The sequence below is a fragment of the Zingiber officinale genome, chromosome 3A (genome assembly GCF_018446385.1).
Source record: "Zingiber officinale cultivar Zhangliang chromosome 3A, Zo_v1.1, whole genome shotgun sequence".
In the NCBI taxonomy this organism is placed as follows: Eukaryota; Viridiplantae; Streptophyta; class Magnoliopsida; order Zingiberales; family Zingiberaceae; genus Zingiber; species Zingiber officinale.
The window spans coordinates 69957344-69982238 of NC_055990.1; the positions used below are offsets into that span (position 1 = coordinate 69957344).

Consider the following 24895-nt stretch of genomic DNA (forward strand, 5'->3'; position numbering starts at 1 on the left):
AAACTTCTAGGTAGTGTTTGGAGGATCAGATCGATATGGGTTTCCCCATCAATTTCTCCTCTAAGGATCTGTATTTCGTTCAGATAAGCCATCATTTTTAGGATATGATCCCTCACAGGAGTACCCTCTTGCATAGTGGCTGTCATTATCTTTCTCATGGTTTCTTATCTAGAAGCCCGATCCTGATGACCAAAGAGTTCCTTGAGATTGTTCATAATATCATAAGCTGTTGGTAAATCTTGATGCTGATGTTGCAATACATTTGACATTGAAGCCAAAATGTAACACCGCGCCATCTCATCTGCCTTTACCCATTTCTTATAATATTCAATCTCCTCTTGGGTAGATTCACCAGTGGGTGCATCAGGGCAAGGTTCAGTCAGTACAAACTTATAGCTTTCAGCAGTAAGAACAATGTCCAGGTTCCTTTTCCAATCTATGTAATTAGGACCAGTAAGTCTATTCTGTTGTAGTATGATGGCTAGTGGGTTGAAAGTCATCCTAAGAATCACAAATAACTTTTGGTCAGAACTCTAAATTTAGAATAATATTGATTCCTCAAACAATACTATTTTAAATTAACCAACACTTCAAAACACCGTGAATTTTATATGCCACGATAGTGTAGACATATACAAATTCAACATTTGTAAAAAGGAGGGTTTAACCCATTAATTTTATTATCTTGTCAACCTTACTTTTTGGAAAATAAAATTAATAGTTGGTATCCTTTGGTCACACGAATATAGCAGTGACTCCGATGGGGAGGATACTATTAGACGTGCCTAAGTGTATCCCATTACTTGACACTAAGTCCATTAATAAGATTATGCCCCTTACGATGGGGAAGATCACACACTCTTAATTAACTTCCTATAGTCATCCAAAATGGAAGTTTGTTCTAGTGATCCACAAACAAGCTCATCCGATATGGAGGAAGGCACTCAGAGCCAACGCGCAAGCTTGTTTGCATGACTTACAAATCAGTAATGGAGACCATGGAATTTATTTAAAATCCCTCTCCCACATAGTTATTTATAAATGAGGAATTTTAACTATGCTAGACTACTAAACATGTATACAAACATGCACACACAGCACAATATAAAAGCAATAAATAGAAAATCTAATTTTCAACTATTATGGCTTTTATCTATGGTTGTCCTTCGTGTGTTGTCATCCCAAGCTGCTGCCATATTTTGCCACCGCCACTGGGTCTAGCTGTCGCATCCATCTTGCTCCTTGTTCCGCTGCGCCTCTGGTCCTCAAAAAGTTCCACGCCTTGCAAGATTCGATCCGCGACATAAATAGAATTTTACATTTTTCGATCCTATATTCCTCGAAGGAATGTACATGTAACTAGATCAAAAATAAAATCCTAATAAAACTAAATACAGCTCCTGCTGTATTTTATAGTACAATCATGCACACACATATAAATGCCCTTGACATGTCCAAGGGTCCAATCACACACATAATAACTAAAAACCATAATAGTTGGATCCTGAATCCACAAAGTTAGCACATCCTACTATTAACCTGCCTAAATTATGTATGACATGTGCATAATTAAACTAATACCAAATACACAGAGGTAAATCCCTAGCTCTAATACCAAATGTTGGTTGCTACTCGGAAAACCTAATGGTTCCACTGTACAAAAATTTTGTACAAAGGTCTGAACCTTTTCCTAGTTACCATGTGTTCTTTTAAATTAAACTTGGATCGCCTGCGGAACTTAACACGTTTGATCCAAAGTTTAATCTATTTGTTCTTTTAGGTTTAGACTTGGATCTCCTATGGAACTAAACACGTTCGATCCAAATCACCTAGGTTATTAATTTCATTAAATATTAGTTTCCAAAATTAGCTTCCAGGACTGCATGGCGAGGCACATGACCTTCTTGAATATGGAAACAACCACCACCGCCTAGACAAAGCCTTTTAAGGAAAGTTAATATTTAATTTCCTTAAATAACTTTAGGTCAACCAAAAAGAACAATCAAATCACAAGGAAAAGAAAAATAAAAGAACACAACATCGAAAACAAATTTGAAATACTAGAATCGCATGCCTCTTGTATTTGGTATTTTTACATAAAGATAAAACTAGTATGATGCGGAAAAAACATTACTAGTTATACCTTTCTTTTGAAGACAAAGACCTCTTGATCTTCTACCATATTCTTCTTCTAACCTCGAACGTTGTGTGGTCAACGATCTTCTGAGATGAGAACCACCTTTCCACCTTCCTTCTTTCTTCTAGATTTCGGCCACAATAAACTTCTCCAAGGATGAAGAATTTCGCCCACCAACAGTGCTCCAAGGGATGCTAGAGATGAAGCTTGCTTTCTCTCTTTCTTCTCCTTCCTTGATCCGGCCACAAACAAGAGCTCCACCAAGATGATAGATTTCGGCCAACAAGAGGAGAGAAGAGAAATAGGGCCGGCCACCAAAACCAAAGAATAGAGGGAGAAAAAGAATAAAGGTTGTGTCCCTTGAAGGCACCTTAACCCCCTCTTTTATAATCCTTGGCTTTGGTAATTAAGGAAACTTATTTACAATAAAATTTTCCCTAATTCTTTTTGTCAATGGTTATTTAGGAAAATTTAATTAAACTTCCCTCTTATCCATCTTATGGCCAGCCACAACAAGGATCAAACAAATAAGAAAATTTTTTCTGAAAAATTAAACTTTCCTTATTTGCTTCCGAAAAAATTTTAAAATAAAATTTATCCCTTCATGGTGGATAAAAAGAAATTTTGATAATTTTATTTTTTCAACATGTGATTAATTTATAAAGAGAAAAAAAATATCTTTCCAATCTACAAATAAGGAAAGAGATCTAATCTCTTTCTTTAATCTTTTGTAGATCCTTTTAAAAGAGATATTTTAATTTTAAATCTCTCCAATAAATTATATCTTTCACATAAGAAAATTTTAAAATTATTTTTTTTTTTAATTTAATGGGGGCCGACCACCTAAGCTTGGGTTCAAGCTAGGGCCGACCACCCATGAACCAAGGCTTGGCCTACCCTAGCTTGATCCACAAGCTAGCTTGACCGGCCCCTACATCATGGGTATGAAGGTGGGTATAGGTGGGTATAGTACTCTATAAATAAGAGGCTACGATAGGGACCGAGAGGAGGAATTGGTTTTGGTCTCCCGATAAAATTAAGCATCCCGTGTTCGCCCCGAACACACAACTTATTTTTATCAATAATAATTCATTCCACTAGAGAACTATTATTGAACTACCGCACCAATCCCAAATTACATTTTTGGGCTCCTTCTTATTATGAGTGTGTTAGTCTCCCTGTGTTTAAGATGTCAAATGTCCACTAATTAAGTGAGTTGCTGACAACTCATTTAATTAATATCTTAATCCAAGAATAGTACCACTCAACCTTATCGTCATGTTGGACTAAGTCCACCTGCAGGGTTTAACATGACAATCCTTATGAGCTCATCTTGGGGACACTATCAACCATGATCTCTAGGACATAGTTTCCTTCTATAATCAACAACACACACTATAAGTGATATCATTTCCCAACTTATCGGGCTTATTGATTTATCGAACTAAATCTCACCCATTGATAAATTAAAGAAATAAATATCAAATATATGTGCTTATTATTATATTAGGATTAAGAGCACACACTTCCATAATAACTGAGATCTTTGTTCCTTTATAAAGTCAGTATAAAAGAAACGACCTCTAATGGTCCTACTCAATACACTCTAAGTGTACTAGTGTAATTATATAGTTAAGATAAACTAGTTCTTAATTACACTACAACCTTCCAATGGTTTGTTCCTTTCCATTTTGGTCGTGAGCTACTGTTTATAATTTATAAGGTACTGATAACATCATCTTCTGTATGTGACACCACATACTATGTTATCTACAATATAAATTAATTGAACAACTACAACTAAATGTAAACAATTTGACCAAATGTGATTCTTTATTCAAAATAAATGTTTACAAAAGCTTAGGCTTTCAGTAAACACTCTAACAAGTAAAGCATATATTAAAGTACCTGAGAAGAACTAGAGATTATATGCTAATTTACCAAGCAGACGATTTACTCCCTGTGGGTTACACGGATTCAGACTTCCAATCAGATAGGGACAACAGTAAGTCTACATCAGGCTATGTGTTTACTTTAGGAGGTGGAGCCATTGCATGGAGGAGTGTTAAGCAGAAATGTGTCTCAGACTCAACCATGGAAGCTGAGTATGTGGCAGCCTCTGAGGCAGCCAATGAAGCTGTATGACTCAGGAACTTTCTAATGGACTTAGATGTGATTCCTAGTTTGCCCAAGATCGTCACAATTTATTGTGATAACAGTGGAGCAGTTGCAAACTCGAAGGAACCACGAGCCCATAAGGCAAGTAAACATATAGAGTGCAAGTACCACCTTATACGAGACATCGTCAAGCGAGGAGAAGTTGTCGTCGCCAAGATAGCATCAGCAGATAACCTAGCAGATCCTTTCACTAAGGCCCTTTCGGTGAAAGCTTTTGATTGGCATGTGGAGGGGATGAGAATCAGATGTATGGCAACAGATATGGCAGCTTAGACTTTTAGTATAAGTGGGAGATTGTTGGAGTGTATACTTAAAAGTTTGGCTTTTGTACACATTTATTTTGAAATAAAGAATCACATTGGTCAAATGTTTATATTTATTTGTTAAATGTAAATGTTCAATTAATTTATATAGTTTATAACATGGAGTGTGGAGTCACACTTAGAAGATCATGTTGTCGGTTCTCTATAAATTATAAATAGTTGCTCACGACTAAGATAGAAAGGAACAAACCATTATAATAGACGTAGTGTAATTAAGTATTAGTTTATCTTGACTAATAAATTACACTGATACACTTTAAGTGTATTGAGTAGGATCATTTAGATAAGTTCTTTTTGTACTGACTTAGTAAAAGTACTAGACCTTAGTTATTATGGAAGTGTGTGCTCTTAATCCTAATATAATAACAAACATGTATATTTAATATTTATTTCTTTGACTTATCAAAGGGTGAGGTTTAGCTCGATAAATCAATATGCCCGATAAGTTGGGAAATGATATTACTTATAGTATGTGTTGTTGATTATAAAAGGAATCTGTGTACTAGTTATCTAGGTTAAGAGTGCCCCCAAGAGGAGCTAATAAGGATTGCCATGTTAAACCCTGCAGGTGGACCTAGTCCAACATGACAATAAAGTTGAGTGGTACTACCTTGGAGCTAGATATTAATTAAATGAGTTGTCAGTAACTCACTTAATTAGTGGACACTCGTAATCTTAAACACAGGGAGACTAACACACTCATGATAAGAAGGAGCCCATAATGTAATTTGGGATTGGTGCGGTAACTCTCTAGTGGAATGAGTTATTATCGATGAACTTGAGTTGTGTATTCGGGGCGAGCACGGGATACTCAAGCTCATCGGAAGGCCAAAACTAATTTCTCCTCTAGGTCCCTGTTGTAGCCTCAATAAAGCCTCAAGTCCATCCAAAGAAAAGCCTATCATGGTGTCCAAGAAGGGGCCGGTTCATTGCTTGGTGACCAAGCAATGGCCGGCCACATATTCTCTAGAAGTGGCCGGCCCTTGCCTTGGGCAAGGGGGCCGACCGCAATATTTAAATTAGGAAGGTTGTTTTTGAATTTTTAAATTTCCTCAGATATTTATAATTTGTAAAAAGAGAGATTTTAAAAATTTATAAAATTTTCCTAATTTAAATTAGGCCACAAGGTTTTAAAAGAGAGTTGTAAAATTTATAAAACTTTCTTTTAAAAAGAAATATTATTAGAGATGTTTTAAATTTTAAAACTTGGTTTTAAATTTTAAAACTTTCCTTTTAATATCCACATTAGAAAAAAAAAGAGTTTGTAAAATTTTATTAGAAGTTTTCTTCTTTTAAAATTTTATAAAAAATTTTTCTTTCTTTCCCTTTTAATAAGTGGTCGGTCACCTTGTTTCGTGCCCAAGTAAGGGGCCGGTCAAATAATTAAACATCAACAAATAATTGTTTAATTAACAAATCAATCTAGGATTGATAAATTAAAAGGAAAGAAAAAGAAAGAATTAAAAGGAAATAGAAATGAGTCTAATTTTTATAAAACTCTTTCCATAATTTTTCGTTGGGAAACTAATATAAAAAGGGGGGAAGGGGAGGCCTTGAAAACATAACAATTGATATTGTGTTGTTGGATATCATCAAGTGGCCGGCCCCTCTCCCTCTCTTCCCTTTGCTCTCTTTTGCTCCTTTGTGGTGGTGGTGGCCGAATTCTAGAGAAGGATGAGAAGCTTTCCGGGTGGTGTTTGTCTTGGAGGATCGTCGCCCACATGACGTCTAAGAGGAGGCGAGGGATACGGCAGAAGATATCAAGGTTTTTAGCATACAAGGAAGAGGTATAACTAGTATTTAATTTTCACATCATACTAGTTAATTTTTCTTTGTATAAATATCAAATACAAGAGGCATTCGATTCTTGTTTTTCGAATTTAATTTCGATGTTGTGTTCTTTTTCTTTTTTCCTTGTGATTTGATTGTTCCTTTTGGTTAACCTAGAGTTATATAAGGAAATTAAATATTAACTTTCCTTAAAAGGCTTTGTCTAGTCGGTGGTAGTTGCTCCCATATCCAAGAAGGCCAAGTGCCTCGCCATGCAGCACTGGAAGCCAATTTTGGAAACTAATATCTAATTGAATTTATAACCTAGGTGATTTGGATCAAACGTGTTAAGTTCCGCAGGAGATCCAAATCTAAACCTAAAAGAACATATAAGTTAAACTTGGAATCAAACGTGTTAAGTTCCGCAGGAGATACAAGTTTAACTTAAAAGAACACATGGTAGCTAGGAAAGGTTCAGATCACGTACAAAATTTTTGTACAGTGGAGCCATTGGGGTTTCCACTTGCCTAACCGCAGCTAGGACTTTCCTGCAAACTCCATGAACTTGGTAGATCACAACACTACTTAACTTTGAACCCTTTGCAATTATCAAAACTTGGGTTCAATCGTCTGATGCTTCCCACACCAACATTTCCCTTCCTAGGCATATGTCTCCCCTTCTTGGGATTAATGCCTTGGTTCTCCTTAGGTCTACCATTTCTAGGTTTATCATGCATGGGTTTCCTAAGGGTTTGATCTACATTAACCCTATTCCTATCATGATATCTAAAACCAAAATTTTGCATGGGTAAATAATAAGAATTATTTCTAGCATGCATGGAGGAACTTAAATTTGACTTCAAATTTAAATTAGGGTTTACCTTACCCTTTACCTTTGGAGCTCCCCCTTGACATGAGCCTCCATTCTTCCTCCACTTCTTCTCCTCCTTCAAATGCTCCAACTTCTTGATTTCTTTCTTCTTTGGGCATTTGGTGTGGTAATGACCTCGCTCACCACACGTGAAGCACACTATGTGATTCTTCTCCTTCTTCTTCCTACAACTCAAATTAGATTTAAAATGAATTGAATTGAGTTTAGGAGATACCTCTTTCTTACCCAATGGACATCTACTCTTGTAGTGTCCCTTTTCATTGCACCCGAAGCAAATTATGTGGTCCTTTGACTTCACTTCGGTGGAGATGCTTGCAAGGTTGACTTCCTCTTCACTTGTCTTGGACTCTTCTTCAACCCTTGAGGATGTTGATGATGCTTCCTCATCCTCCTTCTCCTCGGATGAGACCGAATTCACTTCCACTTCCCCTTTTGATGCTGAATTGATCTCCGCATCAGATTGGTCCTTCTTCTCCTCCTGGACCACTTCATCCCTTTCTTCGAATCTTTTCTCCTCTTGTGTAGGTATGAGTTCCTTCCCTAGAGCTTTCTTCACTTTGCTCCACAATTCGTGGGCATTCTCATATTCACCTACATCACTTAACACGTTAGAAGGAAAAATATCTATGAAAATTGATATTACTTGATCGTTTGTCTTTGACCGTGTGGTTTGCTCTTCCGTCCAATGTCGTGGTCGGAGCTTCTTTCCTTTCTTGTCTTTTGGGACTTTGAACGGTTCCTTGATCACCATCATGGTATCCCAATCCGTGTCAAAAAAGACCTCCATCTTCATCATCCAATAGGTGATGTCCCATAAGCCTCCGCCTTCAAACTTCGGCAGTTCAATCAAGCTGGTCATCTTCTTGTATTTGCTCTTCTCGGTGATTAGTCTGGTGAAGTGCGACCTTGGCTTTGATACCACTTGTAGGGGATTGGATGGTCAGCTAGAAGGGGGGTTGGATAGACGACACCCCCAAATGATCGCTTCTTCCTACACTTGTTAGCTTACGCAGCGGAAGACAAACAAAACAAACAAGCTAAACACTAAAGAAAATATAAAGACTAAGAAAGAATAAGCAAACCGCTAACACGTCGATGTAATGTGGTTCGGAGATAGCTTGCTCCTACTCCACGAGTGTCCGTAAGGTCGACGATCCCTCAATCCATCGGTGGATTGGTCCCCGGCAAACTCCAGCTAGCTCAAACCTCCTTGTGGGTGGAGAAACCTCACCACAAATTCACCAAGACCTCTTTGACACAAGGGAAACTGTTGGATCGAAAGCACTAGAGGGGGGGGGTGAATATTACTTGTGGCTATTTCATTCGATTTAAAATGTGTCGAGTGAAAACGCAGCGGAAATAAATAAAGGCAAACACAGAAGAACACAGGTCGTTTACTTGGTTCGGAGCCTGTGACGACTCCTACTCCAAGGCCCACGCTCGTTGAGTGTTTATATTGGGCAACAACTATAATCACAAGAATTATTACAATCTAAGTACAGAAAAGACAGTAATTAAGTTAATACCGACAAAAAGAGATGAAAAACTGAAGCTCCGGGTCGTCGGGATAATGTTGCAGCACTTCGGGATCGTCTCGTTAGCAACTTGTAGCGTAAGGATTGCTCAGTAGGTGTTGTTTTGAGCTGCTGCCTCGACCCCCCCCCCCCTTTTATACTGTGTTGGAGGCACCTCCAAGCATGTCCGAGGTGCCTCCAGGCCGCTGAGTCACACGCGTGGATCAGCTTTGATCTGGTCGTGCCTTATCCCATCTAAGGCGCCTCTAAGGCTAGTCCAAGGCGCCTCCAATGCCTGATCCAAGGCGCCTCAGCTCTGCTGCTCTGGCTTTTTCTGGCTAGCGCCCGAGGCGCCTCCAAGCCCCATGGAGGTACCTCGGACACTGTTCATCCGAGGTCAAATGTGCTTCTTTGTTCCTGCAAAATGTGTTAGTCCCAAACACAAACCTTGCAAAATAAAGTTAGCACAGAAATATGATAAATGATATAATCGACAGTCATCGGACTGTCCGGGTCTGACTTCGAATTTCCGACCGGAAACCCTAGGTTGACCCGACGCCTACTATTCCCTCTACGGGGAACGCGTCCTTACCTACTCCACTCAGGAGATTTACCTGTTGCCAGTGTGATTCTCCAGATCGACTGGACTTTTGCTCAGCGTTCGAAGCTTCTAGATTTTCTGCTGGACTTCTGCTTCCAGGCCCATCCAGTCTTCCACCTGGTTCGCGACACCAGGACTTTCCACCTAGGGTTACCACCCCCTAGGAATTTTGCCTGAAGCTCTCGACCCGCCAAGACTTTCCGCATAGGGTTACCACCCCCTAGGGTTTTTCACCTGCTTAACCACAGCTAGGACTTTTGCCTAAGTACCACATAGGACTTTCCTGCAAGCTCCATGAACTTGTTAGATCACAAGACGACTTAACTTTGAACCCTTTGCCATTATCAAAACTTGGGTTCGATCGTCTGATGCTTCCCGCACCAACAATCTCCCCCTTTTTGATTATGGCAACTTAGATTCAAAGTTAAGTAAAACAAAATGCATAAATAAACATAAGCATGATTTTAAATAAGAAATTGAAGCTCAAACGTAAGCATACTTAAGTGACCAGTTAAGTACAAGGAAAAGAAATTTTAAACTTCATAAAAGTTAAGGTAGATTTAAAATTTTCAGAGTTAAGGCTCCCCCTTAATAAGAGAACTCTTTTTTTTGTCCTACTCTCCCCCTTTTCCATATATCAAAAAACTTTGTAGGAAAAACATAGTAAAATGTTGAAGCCCAGAAATAACATTTAAAAGCTTTGTAGGGAAAACTTTGTAGGAAAAAACTTAGTAGAGTTTTGCTAAAAGATAAGTTAATTGCAAAATAACTCTATTTGGCCAAAATTTTGAAAACTTAAGATTTTAAAGACTTTATTTAAAGATTTTTCAGTAAATTTAAAAGTCTTTTAAAAGGGATTTTCTTAAGTATGAAAATTGAATTAAGTTTGGAAAATTTTTTAAAGAAAACACTTAGCTTTAAAGAAAGGATTTTTGGCTAATTTAGAGAACTTTTCAAACACTTAGCTTTTTATAATTAATTTTCATTGTAAAATTCTCAGCTAAATGTCTAAAGAGATAATTTTCTTTCAGCTAAGTTAGTAAAAAGTTTCACTTTGAAAAATAACTTTAGCCAATTTTGAAACTTAGTTGAAATCTTTGGGGAAAGCTAAATTTTCAAGCTCTGTTAGATAGCTTTGTTGGTAAATATTTTCTTAATAAAAAATAAATGAACTTCACTAAATTTTCAAAAGATTTTGAAAAGTATATATAAAAATATTAAGAAGGTCCAAGACTATTTTAAAAATATTTAAATGAATAATGAATTCCAAAATATTTAACGACCAAGGAGAAGCAATTAGTTTAAACCTTAATGTCCAAGTATGAGTCGAGTTGAATTGATTGCAAGTTAACTAAGTTCTTTTAGTAATGTATCAGAGCCCTAATGTACAAGTTGAGTAGCACTTAATTTCTTGGCCACATGTGTAACAATCTAGCTACTAGCTGATTGCCTAGAGGACAACAGCTTTCACTTGGTTAGTCAAGATAAGTCAATGGATCCAGTTAGATTTGACTAGGGCTGGATGACTTGACTTGATTACTGTAAATTAGGTATTTAATGCCCAGAATCATATTGATGCACAGATATAAGCATTCTTGAGTCCAGGCTGTACCCTATGCATCTCACACCATTCTAAGTTTTTCAGGCACAATCAAGGTAAGCCTAGGTGTTTGTGAGATGCTCTGGCTGAATTCTAGGGGACATGATTTCTAAGGTAGAGCCTAGGCTAAGTCCAAATTTGAAAATCTAGTAAAATTGGAGTTTTGAAAAAAAAATCCTAGAATTTTTAAAACACAAGATGATTTTGAAAACAAGTGAAACATTTAAGAATAGAGGTAGGGAACTGAATTGAAAATCAAAATATATTCTACCCAACACATTCCTATTTGCCTTCTTAGTGCACTAAACTCAAGTTCAGGTAAGGGTTTTGTGAAAATGTCAGCTAGGTTTGATTTGGACTCAACATAGTTGAGTACAATTTCACCCTTGGCTACATGATCCCTTACAAAATGGTGTTTTATCTCTATGTGTTTAGTCCTTGAGTAGTGAATTGGGTTTTTAGTTAGATTAATTGAACTCATATTGTCAATCAAATTTTTTGTATTTTTGTATTTTTGTATTTTTGTATTCTAGTTGATAGTCTTTTAGTGTATGCATCATCCACAAAAGTTGAGAAGCACACTCTCCTAGGGCTATGTATTCAGCTTCAGTCGTAGATAGAGCAACATAGTGTTGCTTTCTGCTTGACCAACTTACTAGACACTGACCTAGAATTTGGCAGCTACCACTTGTGCTTTTTCTGTCTAATTTACACCCGGCATAGTCTGAATCAGAATAGCCAAAAAGGTCAAAGGTGCAAGTTCTAGGGTACCAAAGTCCTACATTTAGGGTACCTTTAATGTACCTAAGTATCTTTTTAACATATGTTAGGTGCGACTCTTTTGCACAAGATTGGTATCTTGCGCACATACCTACTGCAAATAATATATCGGGTCGACTTGCAGTTACGTAGAGTAAGCTACCTATTGCACTTCTATAGTACTTTGGGTCTACAGGTTTTCCTTCTGGGTTAGAGTCAATGTTGATGATAGTTGCCATTGGTGTATTTATAATTTTTGAATTTTCCATGCCAAATTTTTTAATTAATTCCTTAGCATATTTAGTTTGATAAATATAGATTCCATCTTTCATTTGTTTGATTTGTAAGCCTAAGAAAAAGTTAAGTTCCCCAACCAAACTCATTTCAAATTCATTTTCCATTAGTTTAATAAATTTATTTAAAAATTTAGAGTTGGTTGAGCCAAAGATTATATCATCAACATAGATTTGGGCTATGAAGATGTCTTTTTCTACGGTTTTTACAAATAGGGTCGGATCTATTTGACCTTGGTTAAAGCCTTTGGATATCAAGTAATTGGATAACTGTTCATACTATGCCCTAGGTGCTTGCTTTAATCCATATAATGCCTTTTTTAGTCTAAATACATGGTTTGGGTTGTCTAAGTCCTCAAACCCTGGAGGTTGACTTACATATACTTCTTCCTTAATAAACCCATTCAAAATGGCCGACTTGACATCCATTTGATATAATCTAAATCCTTTTTGTGCTGCATAAGCCAGTAGCATCCTAATGGATTCGAGTCTAGCTACTGGTGCATAGGTTTCATCATAGTCCAAACCTTCAACCTGGCTGAACCCTTTGGCTACTAGTCTTGCCTTATTTCTCACTATATCAACCTGATCATCTAATTTGTTCCTAAATACCCATTTGGTGTCAATTATAGACTTATCTACGGGTTTAGGTACAAGTTCCCAGACTTGGTTTCTATCAAATTGGGTTAATTCTTCCTGCATGGCAATGATCCAGTCTGGGTCAGGTAGGGCTTCTTCAATGTTCTTAGGTTTAATCTTAGAAATAAGGGCAATCTGACTCTGGTTTTGTAACGACCCAACTTTTCCTATTTCGAGTTCTAAATGTCCTTAAAAATATTTGGAAATGCTTTTAAAATATTCTAGATATTTTTAGGAATTTTTAGAGTATTTTTACGCAATTTTTGGAGGTCGTTTGGCATTTTTACAAAATGAAAGAAGTTCTGACAAAAAATGTCCAAGCCGAGGTTTGAACCAGAAACCTCGGGTTAGGCAGAGATTCGCTTAACCAACAGACCGGCCGAACTTTTCTTAACTAAACCTATATCGAAATATATTTAAGTTATAGTAGGGAACCGAATTAAACCCAGTTATAAAGGGATTAGGTTTTCCCTTTCTCGTGAAAACCCGATCTTCCTTTCCCCGTTCTCTCCCGACGGCGCCTTCCCATCTCGGACGAAATCGCAGCAGTGAGCAAGGGTTTCTCCGGCGCCGGCGAGGGCTTTTCTGGCCAGTCTTCACCCGTGCGTGGTCATCTCGACGAAGGGAGCTCGGAAGCACAAAGGAGCCGCCGAGATCTTCCCCTCTCCACGAACCCTAGAGTCTTCCTCTTCTCGGTTGTAAGTCCAAGAACGCTCGGTAAGTACTACTCACCTGTGGTAGGAGTTGCTCCGAATTTTTTGGATTTCGTCTCGTTGCTCCCGGATCTTGCTGTGCCGAGTAGAAGTATATGCTAGGGTTTTTCTTCCTTGCTTTGTTGAGATGCCATTCTCAGATTTTGCTGTTGAACAGAATCATATGCTAAGTTTCTTTTAAGATTTGTTGTGCTGAATTTGATAAGCTAGGGCTGCTGTGCCAAATTGCTATGATCTGTGTTTTTGCTAAGAATGTAGTTAGGTTCTTTATTTAAATTGCTAGAGGAACTTGGGAGATGTATATGCTATTCCTGGTTGCTAGGGGGTAGTAGATAGATTAATTGCTATAGTTGTTATTGCTAGAATTAACTCTTACAATGCTGTTGAAGAGTGTTCCCATGTACTGCTGGGCTGTTTAGACTTGTCATAGCTGAAGTTAGTCTTCTTAGTACTTGTCGTGCATGTTAGTTCAGTTTTTATTGAACTGTTTCTTTAGCATTCGGCTGGAATTGTACGTGCTGCTAGAATTCGGAAATTTGCTGTTATGTAAGCATCCCTTTATGTATGGCATATTACTGAACCGTATTGGTAGTGCATTATTGTTAGAATTGTTTCCAAACTTGATTAGATGGATTAGTCGATTCTCTGTTGATTAAGTCATGTTTCAGACTTCATGTGTAGTAAACAAACCGTAGCTCTATTTTCCAGTTGCTCTAAAATTGAGAATTCTATGAAGAATAGAAATTTTCAGTTTTCTTATTATTTTAGCAAGCATGAACTAGACAACTTGTATGAAAGTAAGTAGTGTAGGCTTCTTTAAGTTCCAGCAAGTTAAACCTTACCATGCTAGTATTCATTTTTAAGATCTTATTTCTAGCCATTTAATTTTAAGCATGCAGAATTAGATTTTTCTTGCTACTACACAAGCATGTTAAACTCTTCTAGAAGATTATGAGAAGTGATAAGTAAGAAAAGACCAAATCTTAAGTTGATTCCAAATTCTAGAAATTAGGATCAAAAAGCACACCAAGTGGTTAAACAAATGCCAAGGCATTTTAATATAAGAGTATTAAAGATAACAAGAAATTTAAAGTAAGAGGCTAGTACCCGACTTCCAAGGTTGTCGTTAAACAAATCCAGGTGACTAATTCCGAGGTCTTGGCCCTGGTAAGACCAAGGTCTTTATCCTCATAGGACTGGAGGCTAGCTACCTCAGTCACTATTAGAGAGAGCGCATAAGATAGTACTAAGCCTGGGCCCAAGAAAGAGAAGAAGAAAGTTAAGATTTAATTTCAAGTATAAAGCTATAAGTAAATGAAACAAGTATCACCTACGTTTAGAACTAGCCAAGATTAGCTCTTTTAATTCTAAGCATACCGTATTAGTTTTCATTTGCTTTCCTTATGAGTTTATTGAGCATGATTAGCTTTATTTCTAGCATGCAGATTTATGCTTGTATATCATGAGTATGCAGATTTATTCTTATATCATGAGTATGCAGATTTATTCTTATATCATGAGTATGCAGATTATTTTAGTGCTTTGCTATAGATGAGCATGTGTAGCTTTTCTTTTTAGCATTTTAGTTTTAGCATCCTTTGCATCTTATGCACTTCAAGTTTTTGTGAGATAGTTTAGTACTTACTAAGCATTTCGCTTATAAATTTATTTTCCTCCTACTGCAGATAAAGGAAAAGTTAAAGTATAAAGTGGAAGGCGACAAGGAGGATGCATGATGGATGGTGTGTGATGTTGAACTATGGAAGCCTCGGGACTTGGCCAAGAAGTTGTTTAGAGTTGTTTCCTTTTTCTTAGGTTGTTAATTGAGTCTATTCCACATTGTTAGTTCGGTTGTTCTCCACTATTGGAGCCTTATCCATTTGCTATGACTAGAATAGTTTTTTTTAGTTGTTGTCTCTTATTACTGCGTGGTTGTGAAATATATATACCAGCCACATGTGGCTGATGATTTATTTTGCATGTATTGATGATTATAGTCACCGGTACAGGGGAGACTCTGCCGAAATTTTTTGGTAGGAACTTCTCTGGGGCTGTGATAAATTTAAGTGTTGCTAATAATAGCACAAGTGACACTAGTAAGTAGAGTAATAGTTAGGTAACGACCACCTTTAGAGAGTAGTATAGTATAGTAAGAAGGGTGGTCGTTACAGGTTTCTATAGGAAGATTTAGTTATGACTCCTAGGTTTGGATCACCCAAAATTTGGTCAGGTGGGTGAGAAGTACTTACTTTTGTAGGTCTTATATTTGGGTCAGAGGTTTGTTCCTCTGGTTTATTAGAGTTTGATTGAATTTCATCATCTTCAATAATTCTTGGGTTAAGATTTTTTGTATTATTTTCATTTGTGATTTTATTATCTTCATCAAATATTACATTTATTGTTTCTTCAACTTTTAGAGTATGTTTGTTATACACCCTATATGCCCTACTGGTTGTTGAATACCCTAAAAATATTCCTAGAGTTGTTTTTGATGAAAATTTTCCTAAGTAGCCTTTAGTGTTTAAAATGTGTACTTTACATCCAGAAACTTTTAAATAATTTAGATTAGAAATTTTATTATAATATATTTCATAGGGTGTTTTATTATGGGATTTGTTAATTAAGATTCTATTTTGGATATAACATGTTGTATTTATCGCTTCAGGCCAAAATTGGATGCATAGTTTGTATTCATTTAACATAGTCCTAGCGGCTTCTTGTAGGGTTCGATTTTTACATTCTACTAGGTCATTTTGTTTGGGAGTCCTAGGGCAAGAGTATTCATGTTGATACCCATTAATTTCACAAAATTCAGTAAAGTTGTGATTTTCAAATTCCCCCTCATGGTCACTTCTAATTCTTTTTATTTGATTATCTTTTTCATTTTCTATTAGTTTACAGAAGATTTTAAATACTTCAAAGGTTTTACTTTTATTTTTTATAAATTTTACCCAAGTAAATCTTGAGTAATCGTCAATTATCACTAAGCAATATTGATTTTTACTTAGTGACTTGGCTCCATGTGAATCAAACAAGTCTAGGTGAAGGAGCTCAAGTATTGAGGTTGTTCTATTAAGGATGGTTAATTTAAGGTTTGCCTTAGTTTGTTTACCTTGTTGACAAGCATTACAGGTTGAGTTTTCAGTAAATTTTAATTTGGGCAAACCTCTAACTAGACCATTTTGACTCATCTTTGCAATGAGTCTAGTGTGAGTGTGTCCCAGTCTTCTGTGCCACAATTCAGTTTCCTCTTGTTGTGTTAGAAAACACTTTATTGAGGATGTTGGTAGGTTAATGGTGTAGACATTAACTCTCCTAGTGCCCTTAAGTATGATTTCAGGATTATCAATATTTTTAACTATATATTCAGATTTTGTAAAGTGAACTGAATAACCACTATCACACAATTGACTTATACTGAGTAAATTAAAGTTAAAGTTTTCAACTAGCAACACTTTTTGAATAATGAAATCGGATTTGAGTTCGATGTTACCTCTTCCGATTACCTTAAGTTTGTCGTCGTTGCCGAATGCAACAGACCATAAATTCTTTAATTTGAGTTTTGTGAACTTTAGTTTATCTTCAGTCATATGTCTGGAGCATCCACTATCCAACATCCACTGATCTAATTCTTTATGTTCCTACACATAAAGTGTTTGAATTGGATTCTATTTGAGGAAAAGAAAGTGAAGTGATTAAATTTGAGTAAGTATTAGGATTGAGGAAAATATTAAAGGTTAATTAAACTTTGATAAAGTATTAATTAAATTTTTGATTTGAAGGTTAATAATTTTGAAAAATACTTAAGTTAATTAATTTTGAAAAATATTAAAGTTAAGTAATTTTGAGAAATATTTAAGTTAATTAATTTTGAAAAATATTTAAGTTAATTAATTTGAAATATATTTATGTTAATTAAATTTCAAAAATATTTAAGTTGATTAATTTTGAAAAATATATTTAAGTTAATTAATTTTTTAAAAAAATATTTAAGTTAATTAATATTGAAAAAAATATTTAAGTTAATTAATTTTGAAAAAAATATTTAAGTTAATTAATTTAGAAAAATATTTAAGTTAATTAATTAGAAAAAATATTTAAGTTAATTAATTTTGAAAAAAATTATTTAAGTTAATTAAATTTGAAAAAAATATTTAAGTTAATTAATTTTGAAAAAAAATATTTAAGTTAATTAATTTTGAAAAAATATTTAAGTTAATTAATTTGGAAAAATATTTAAGTTAATTAATTTTGGAAAAAATATTTAAGTTAATTAATTTTGGAAAAAATATTTAAGTTAATTAATTTTGAAAAAAATATTTAAGTTAATTAATTTTGAAAAAAATAATTAAGTTAATTAATTTTTAAAAAATATTTAAGTTAATTAATTTTGAAAAAATATTTAATTTAATTAATTTTGTAAAAAATATTTAAGTTAATTAATTTTAAAAAATATTTAAGTTAATTAATTTTGAAAAAAATTATTTAAGTTAATTAATTTTGAAAAAATTTATTTTAGTTAATTAATTTTGAAAAAAAATATTTTATTTAATTAATTTTGAAAAAAATACTTAAGTTAATTAATTTTGAAAAAAATATTTAAGTTAATTAATTTTGAAAAAAATATTTAAGTTAATTGGATTTCAAATTTCAAATTTTGAATTTTAATTTAATTACGAATTTTAATTTCGAAGTTCGAATTTTAATTCAAATTTTAATTTTAATTTCAAATTTGAATTTGAATTTTGAATTTTGAATTTTTAATTTGAATTACTTTAATTTTTATTACGAATATTAATTTCGAATTTAGAATTTAGAATTTGAATTTCAAATTTGATTTTCTATTCCTTAGTCATCTCTCCCGATCTAAGTTTTCAATCAGGAAATCCTATAATTTTTGTGAGATGAATTATGGTTCAATTTTAGGGTTTGATTTAACTTTGTGTTAGATTCAGGTTTAGCTTTGGGTTCAACAAATAGGCATTCTTTGGATAAACTTCTAGGCTATGGTGAGTCACAAGGACATCATTAAAGTAACCATGCCTTCAAGGTTTTTCAAATAGTCCTACACATTGAACTTAATACAAAACCTTGGTCTAACTGGTTAGGATTCATAAAGGGTAGCTTTGGTCAGTTCCACTTAGCCAAATGCACCAGGTCGAAACCATATCTTCCTAGACATGCGATGACTAAGCTTCCCCAACATACTATCATACAATACTTCACCAGTACCGTGAATAAAGTTAACCCTAACCTTTTTTATTCTAACCTTAATTACCCTGGCGGGTAATCTACTCTTGGTTACCCTAGTCGGGTGGATTAAGTTTGGAGGTGCCAGCTATTATGGAGCCTTCCCTTGGATTTTTAAGATTTTACAAGAGTTTAATTTCTAATTTTGAATTAATCTGAATTTTCAATTTGAATTTTATTTAATTGAATTATAAATTTGAATTTGAATTTGATTAAGTTGAATTTTAATTTTAATTTTAAATTGAATTATAAATTTAATTATGTTCTTGTTATTGATATAGTTTTTCTACTAGCTCCCCCTGGATCATAGCCTCGATATAGTGTATCGAGGTAATGTATTTGATCCTTGGAGATCCAATATTGACCAAGTCCAACTTGATTAATTAGGTTGGACTTGGGTACCCATGCTTGGACTGATTTTCTATTATGCCTGTTTACTAAGGATAGATAAGTTCTATATTTTCTTTTGGTTTTGTAACCTAGCCCAGTTTTGTTGTAAACGGCTCTTTGTGTCCCAAGAATTAGGTCAAGTTTCTTGGAGCCCAAAGAGAACCGTTCTAATGTATTTTTCAAATCCTTGACCTGAGTTTACAGACTGGAATTTTCTTCCTCAAGTTTTTGAACTTGAGTTGAATTTCCAGTCTGAACTAGGTCAGGCAAGGTTTTGGAGTTAGTCACTTCTTTAAGGATTGCTACTTCCTTTAGAAGTGACTTGACCTTAAGGTTTGATTTAGCTAATTTGCGTAATAGATAATTAACTAAATTATTAAGTCAAGGAACACTTACAGCGGTGTCAGGCCCTTCGGAAATGGATACGGATCCGTGGCTTCGTTCAGACTCGGCTTCCGATTCGCTTTCGCTCTCGGACACAACGATATGGTCCCGGGCCATCAGTGCGAGGAGACTCGTCTGATTGAGTTCGTCGTCGGTGCCTTCTTCTGAGGATTCATCCCATGTCGCCTTCAACACCTTCTTTTTCTTTTGCTTCTGTCACGCCCCAGAGGAGTCTCTGTCCGAAGAAATTTCGGCAGCATCTCCCCTGTACGGCGGACAATATGAAACTTTCTACATATCACATATACATCAGCCACAGGCGGCTGGAATGATAACAAAAAAATAAAGACAAACACCACGCAGTTAATAAAGATATCCAGCCTCTGGCTGTCACAACCACGCAGTTAATAATAGTAAACAACAACAATAGGACTCTGACTCGAAATCCACCCTACTCCACTACACTCGTAAAGCTCAAATCCAACGAACTCACCTCTTCTGCCGTCCAGGCAGGCATATAGTAGAATAAAAACCAAACCATCCAAAAGTCCATCAAACGGTAACAATCCGTACAATATCCATAGATAAAATCCAAAACAAAACTAAAACATAGTCTGATGGAAGAAAAACCAAAATAAAGCAAATAACAACCTAGTAGAGAACTAGCTCTACGTGCAGATGGGGGGCCAGCGACTGGAACTGCTCCGGACAGCCTCAACCTGAAAATATCAACAATGGAGGCGGGGTGAGTCCAACACTCAGCAGGTACAACTGATATGCATAATAAAACAAATAACAGACAACACTAATCATGCGTACAGTCTCCTGAATATGAGGAGGATAAATGCAACTGAAATGAAATCAGAAGATAACTGTACTGACCGGATCAAAGTATAAAGGTAACAGGTCGTCAGACCGAGTGAGTCATAATCCTGTATGCATGTCAATCAATGCATCCAAACAAATGCAGCATATAAGTGCAGCAATCACAAGCAAATAAAAATGCAATAAATGCATATGTCAACCCCATACTCTGAAATCAATGCTCCTGAGCAATGACAGAGTAAACGGGATGCTGTCGGAGTACTCCTGTCCTGTGACCCCAAATCATAAATGGGGGAGCTCAATGCTCTCATCTCCCGGTACACGATGACGGGGAGGATATCTCTGCCGGCTACCACGCTGAGTCTCCTGACCAACGGAGCCAAACAAAGTCCACCATCTGCCGGCTACCACGCTGCTACCCTAAATGCCAACGGAGCCAAACAGAGCGGAACTGACTGCCGGCTACCACGCTGAGTCACCTGACCAACGGAGCCAAACAGCAGAACCGCCACACACCAGCCAGATATACAAATCCATGGGTGATGTGTGCAGTACATGTAACTGGCGATGAGCTCAACCAAAGTAGAGCCGACAATCGCACAACATGCAATCATGATGCATGATACTGAACATGGCAATCTCATGAATAACATGGCATGACCCATATAAATAGATACAAAGTGTGTACCACAAGAAGACGTATCAAATAGAAGGTACACAAATCGAAGAGGGTATCAAATAAACCCTAGATCTAGAATATAACAGAGCATGTGGTTAGGTCACTACCTAAGGCATATGTGATCAGGTAGATAATATGCAGTGCAGAATAAATAAACAAACAACATGTACTAATCATGTAGTGACCAACCGAAATAAACAGGTAACACAATTACTGTTATATGTTAAACATATTATCATGCATATCAAAAGACATAAGTCAAAGTACCCGCCTCCAATACGAAATGGTCCAACTCGGACGTCGAGATGCTCGTCTCGAATCAAAGTCCTGTGTTAAATCGCACAGTTTAGCTAATTTAATTATAAACAAATAGCTAAACAAATTTCTAACCCACTAACCAGTTAGGGTTAGTTTCGTTAACCCCAATTACACCATTACATAACTTCCAAACCTAATTATTAATTATTGCTAACTCAACTAGCAATAATCTACCACAAATATCAAAACCCTAATCCTTACCTTAATTCAACAGGCAGGAAAGGTGCTGTCGATTGCTACAAAAAGTGGCTGCCGGAATAGGGCAACTCTAATATCGCCGATCTGTTGTACCAAGGATCTGAAAAACCAAAAGGTACCGATCTAATGTTATGATCAACAGTAGCTATAGAACAAGAACAGAACACTAGATCACGACCTAAACCCTCACCTTTCTGTCACAATACCGTATCACCACTGCTCTGAGGAGGAAGAAATGCTCACAGCTAGGGCACAGAGGATTCCCGGCCGGCAGCACTGCTGTGAGAAGGTCTCGGCTCCGGTTAGAGTGGCGGCAGAGAAGTAGAAGGGCACAGAGCGATCGGCGGTGGCTCTAGTCGTCGGCGGCAGAAGCTAGGGCACATAAGAACCCAAACAGTGGTACTCGAGTGCCGGCGATCGGGGGTGGCCGGCGCTACTCAAGTGGCTGTCGTCGGCTAGAGGAAAAAGGTAGCAGGAACTCAGCCGGCGGCAGATTAGGGCAAGGAGATAGTCCGGTTCGATTGTGCTCGTGCGGCGTCGCCGGAGGGAGAAGAAGAAGAAGTGGAAGGGAGGATGAAGTAGGAGGAGAGGAGGAAAACCGCCGGCCCGGCGGTTAGGGCTCGGACGAGATCGGCGGCGTCGGGGAGAAAAGAGGGTGCGCGGGCACGGCTCGGCAAAGAAGAAAAAAAACGGCGAAAATAAAGAAAATAATAAGAAAAAGAAAAGGAAAAGGAAAAGAAAAATAAATCTTTTCCTCATTAAAACAGGGTAACCCAAACAGGCTTTTCCGGACCCCATTTCTATCCCCATCAACTCGTCCGTACGAGCTCCGAAAAATTCTCGAAAAATGTCCAAAAATTCCGGAAAAATCCCTTATCATTTTCGGTATTTTACATTCTCCCCCACTAATAAAAATTTGGTCCCCAAATTTCGTTATCTACCATCAGCAAGTACTAACAACAGATATATAGTATAAATGCTGAACGGTAAATAAATCACATACCTCATGTGAAAAGGTGGGGATATCGAGCTCGGATCGTATCTTCGAGCTCCCAAGTAGCCTCCTCGTCTGAATGATGCTGCCATCCGACTTTAACCAGCCGGATAGTCTTGTTCCGCAACTGACGCTCCTTCCGGTCGAGAATCTGTACCGGAACCTCCTCATAAGAAATGTCCGGCTGAACTGGAACTGGAATATCAGCCAACACATGTGTCGGTCAGGAATGTATCTCCGCAACATAGATACGTGGAATACATCGTGCACGCTTGACAGAGACGGTGGCAGTGCCAGTCGGTAAGCTACTGCTCCGATCCTCTCCAAGATCTCAAAAGGACCAATATACCGCGGAGCTAGCTTACATCTGAGGCCAAATCTCTTCACCCCTTTCCTGGGTGAAACTCGCAAAAATACATGGTCGCCAACAAAGAACTCTAAGAGTCTCCGACTCCGGTCAGCATAACTCTACTGGCAGTCTTATGCCTCTAACATCCTCCGTCTGATAATACGGATCAACTCCGCCTCATGCTGAGCTCTATGAGGTCCCAACAACTGGACCTCACCGATTCTCGTCCTGATCGACGACTGAGCATCTATGGTAACAAGAATACCCTGCTCGGTCTATCCCTGCTCCTCAAGGTCTAACTCGGAGAAACCCTGAATCAAGTCCGTGACCACAACTCGGTGGCAAGCTAAAGTCCCTCTGGACCTCTAGCTAAGTGCATCGGTAACCACATTAGCTTTTCCCAAGTGATAGCTAATGGTACAATCATAATCCTTCAGGAACTCCATCTATCTCCTCGGTCGAAGATTAAGTTCCTTCTGAGTGAACAGATATTTGAGACTCCGATGGTCAGTGAGAATCTCAATGTAATATCATACAGGTACTGCCGCCAAATCTTCAGGGTAAAAATAATAACAGCCAACTCCAGATCAAGAACTGAGTGTTTTCTTCTCAGGCTCCCTCAACTATCGAGAAGCATATAAGAATACTCAACCGTGCTGCATCAGAACAGCACTCATACCCTGTAGAAACGCGTCGGTGTAGAGGACAAATCCGTCCTCTCCAGAAAGTAAAAACCAAAAATCGAAGCCGACACTAGTCTCCGCTTCAGCTCCTAGAAGCTGATCTTGAAATCCTCAGTCTAAATAAACTTCCCGCCTTTCATGGTCAGGCGTGTAAGTGACATAGCAATCCGTGAGAAACCCTCAACGTATCTCCGGAAATATCGGCCAAACAAAGGAGGTTGCAAGCCTCTTCTATTGACTCCGTCTACTCCCGACGGTAACAATCTCGATCTCATGTGGAACCACGGTATACCTCTATTGGTGACCGTGTGGCTCAAACATCTCACATAAGACAATCCAAACCAGCACTACTGATAATCACATATAGATGTTCTCGTCGAATCAACTCTAGATCTATGCAAAGGTAGTGCACGTGACTCACCTCGGATCCGTAATAGATCACAACATCGTCCACAAAGATAATGGAAACCTATCCAAACATCCTCGACATACCAGGATCATCGAGTCCCTGAAAACATCTAAGGCACTGTAAGCCTATATTGCAAAAATTCAATACACATAATGTCTGTATCACAGACATTCCTATTCATAAGATCTCCAATAATAAATCGAAAAATCTGATCATCAATAACATAAATCACCAAAGAATAGATCCTCCAGGGTGAGAGCAACGCTCCATCACAGGAAATACTACATATGTGGGAGCAACGCTCTACCACAAGAAATCCTCAATATGTGGGAGCAACTCTCCACCACAAATAATCTGAAATATGTATCTGCAATAAATATAGGAGCAATGCTCCGCTACCAGCAATCCGTGATATGTGGGAGCAACGCTCCACCACAAAACAATACCTAAGTACCCCAAGGCACCTAACTATCCAGCTAGAGACTGTACAAGATCTCTCTACCACAATTCGCTGTGGTTATCCTAGGATATAACAACCTAGTAACTAATCAAATTCATCATCAACTCTATCAGCATCCTAGTGAGTCATCCACTGATAGGAAAATTAGTTGATGGGTTAATTCAACAAATGACATAGTGCAGTCACTCCACATTCTGCATTCAGTATAAGTAGAATCATCATACTGCTACCAATGTATACACCTAGCACTCATGCTCACACAACATATGTATGATCAACAAAATCCTCCAATTATTATACACCAATCATATTCACAACTCAGGTATATTCAGTATGATACCTCCAACAATACATACCGAACACGTGTGCAAAATCAATGTAGGTAAAATCAACAATACACCTCAAACAACACTCACATAACATATAGTATAACCAACATATACTTCCAATAAAACCTACTAAACCCAGGTGCACTCATAAAATCAAACATAATCAAAAGATACCTCAGATACCACACCAAACACATATGTACATATC

At 37.0% G+C, this 24895-nt stretch overlaps 1 long non-coding RNA gene across 1 annotated transcript; it reads right to left on the bottom strand.

Annotated features, from left to right (window-relative positions):
- Positions 1–21226: 21226 nt before the first annotated feature.
- Positions 21227–21745, bottom strand: LOC122053823. Its single transcript, XR_006132379.1, has 3 exons — positions 21654–21745; positions 21467–21563; positions 21227–21274 (listed from the first exon to the last, which is right to left on the bottom strand). It is a non-coding gene; the product is annotated as an uncharacterized LOC122053823 (long non-coding RNA).
- Between the last annotated feature and the right edge of the window lie 3150 nt (positions 21746–24895).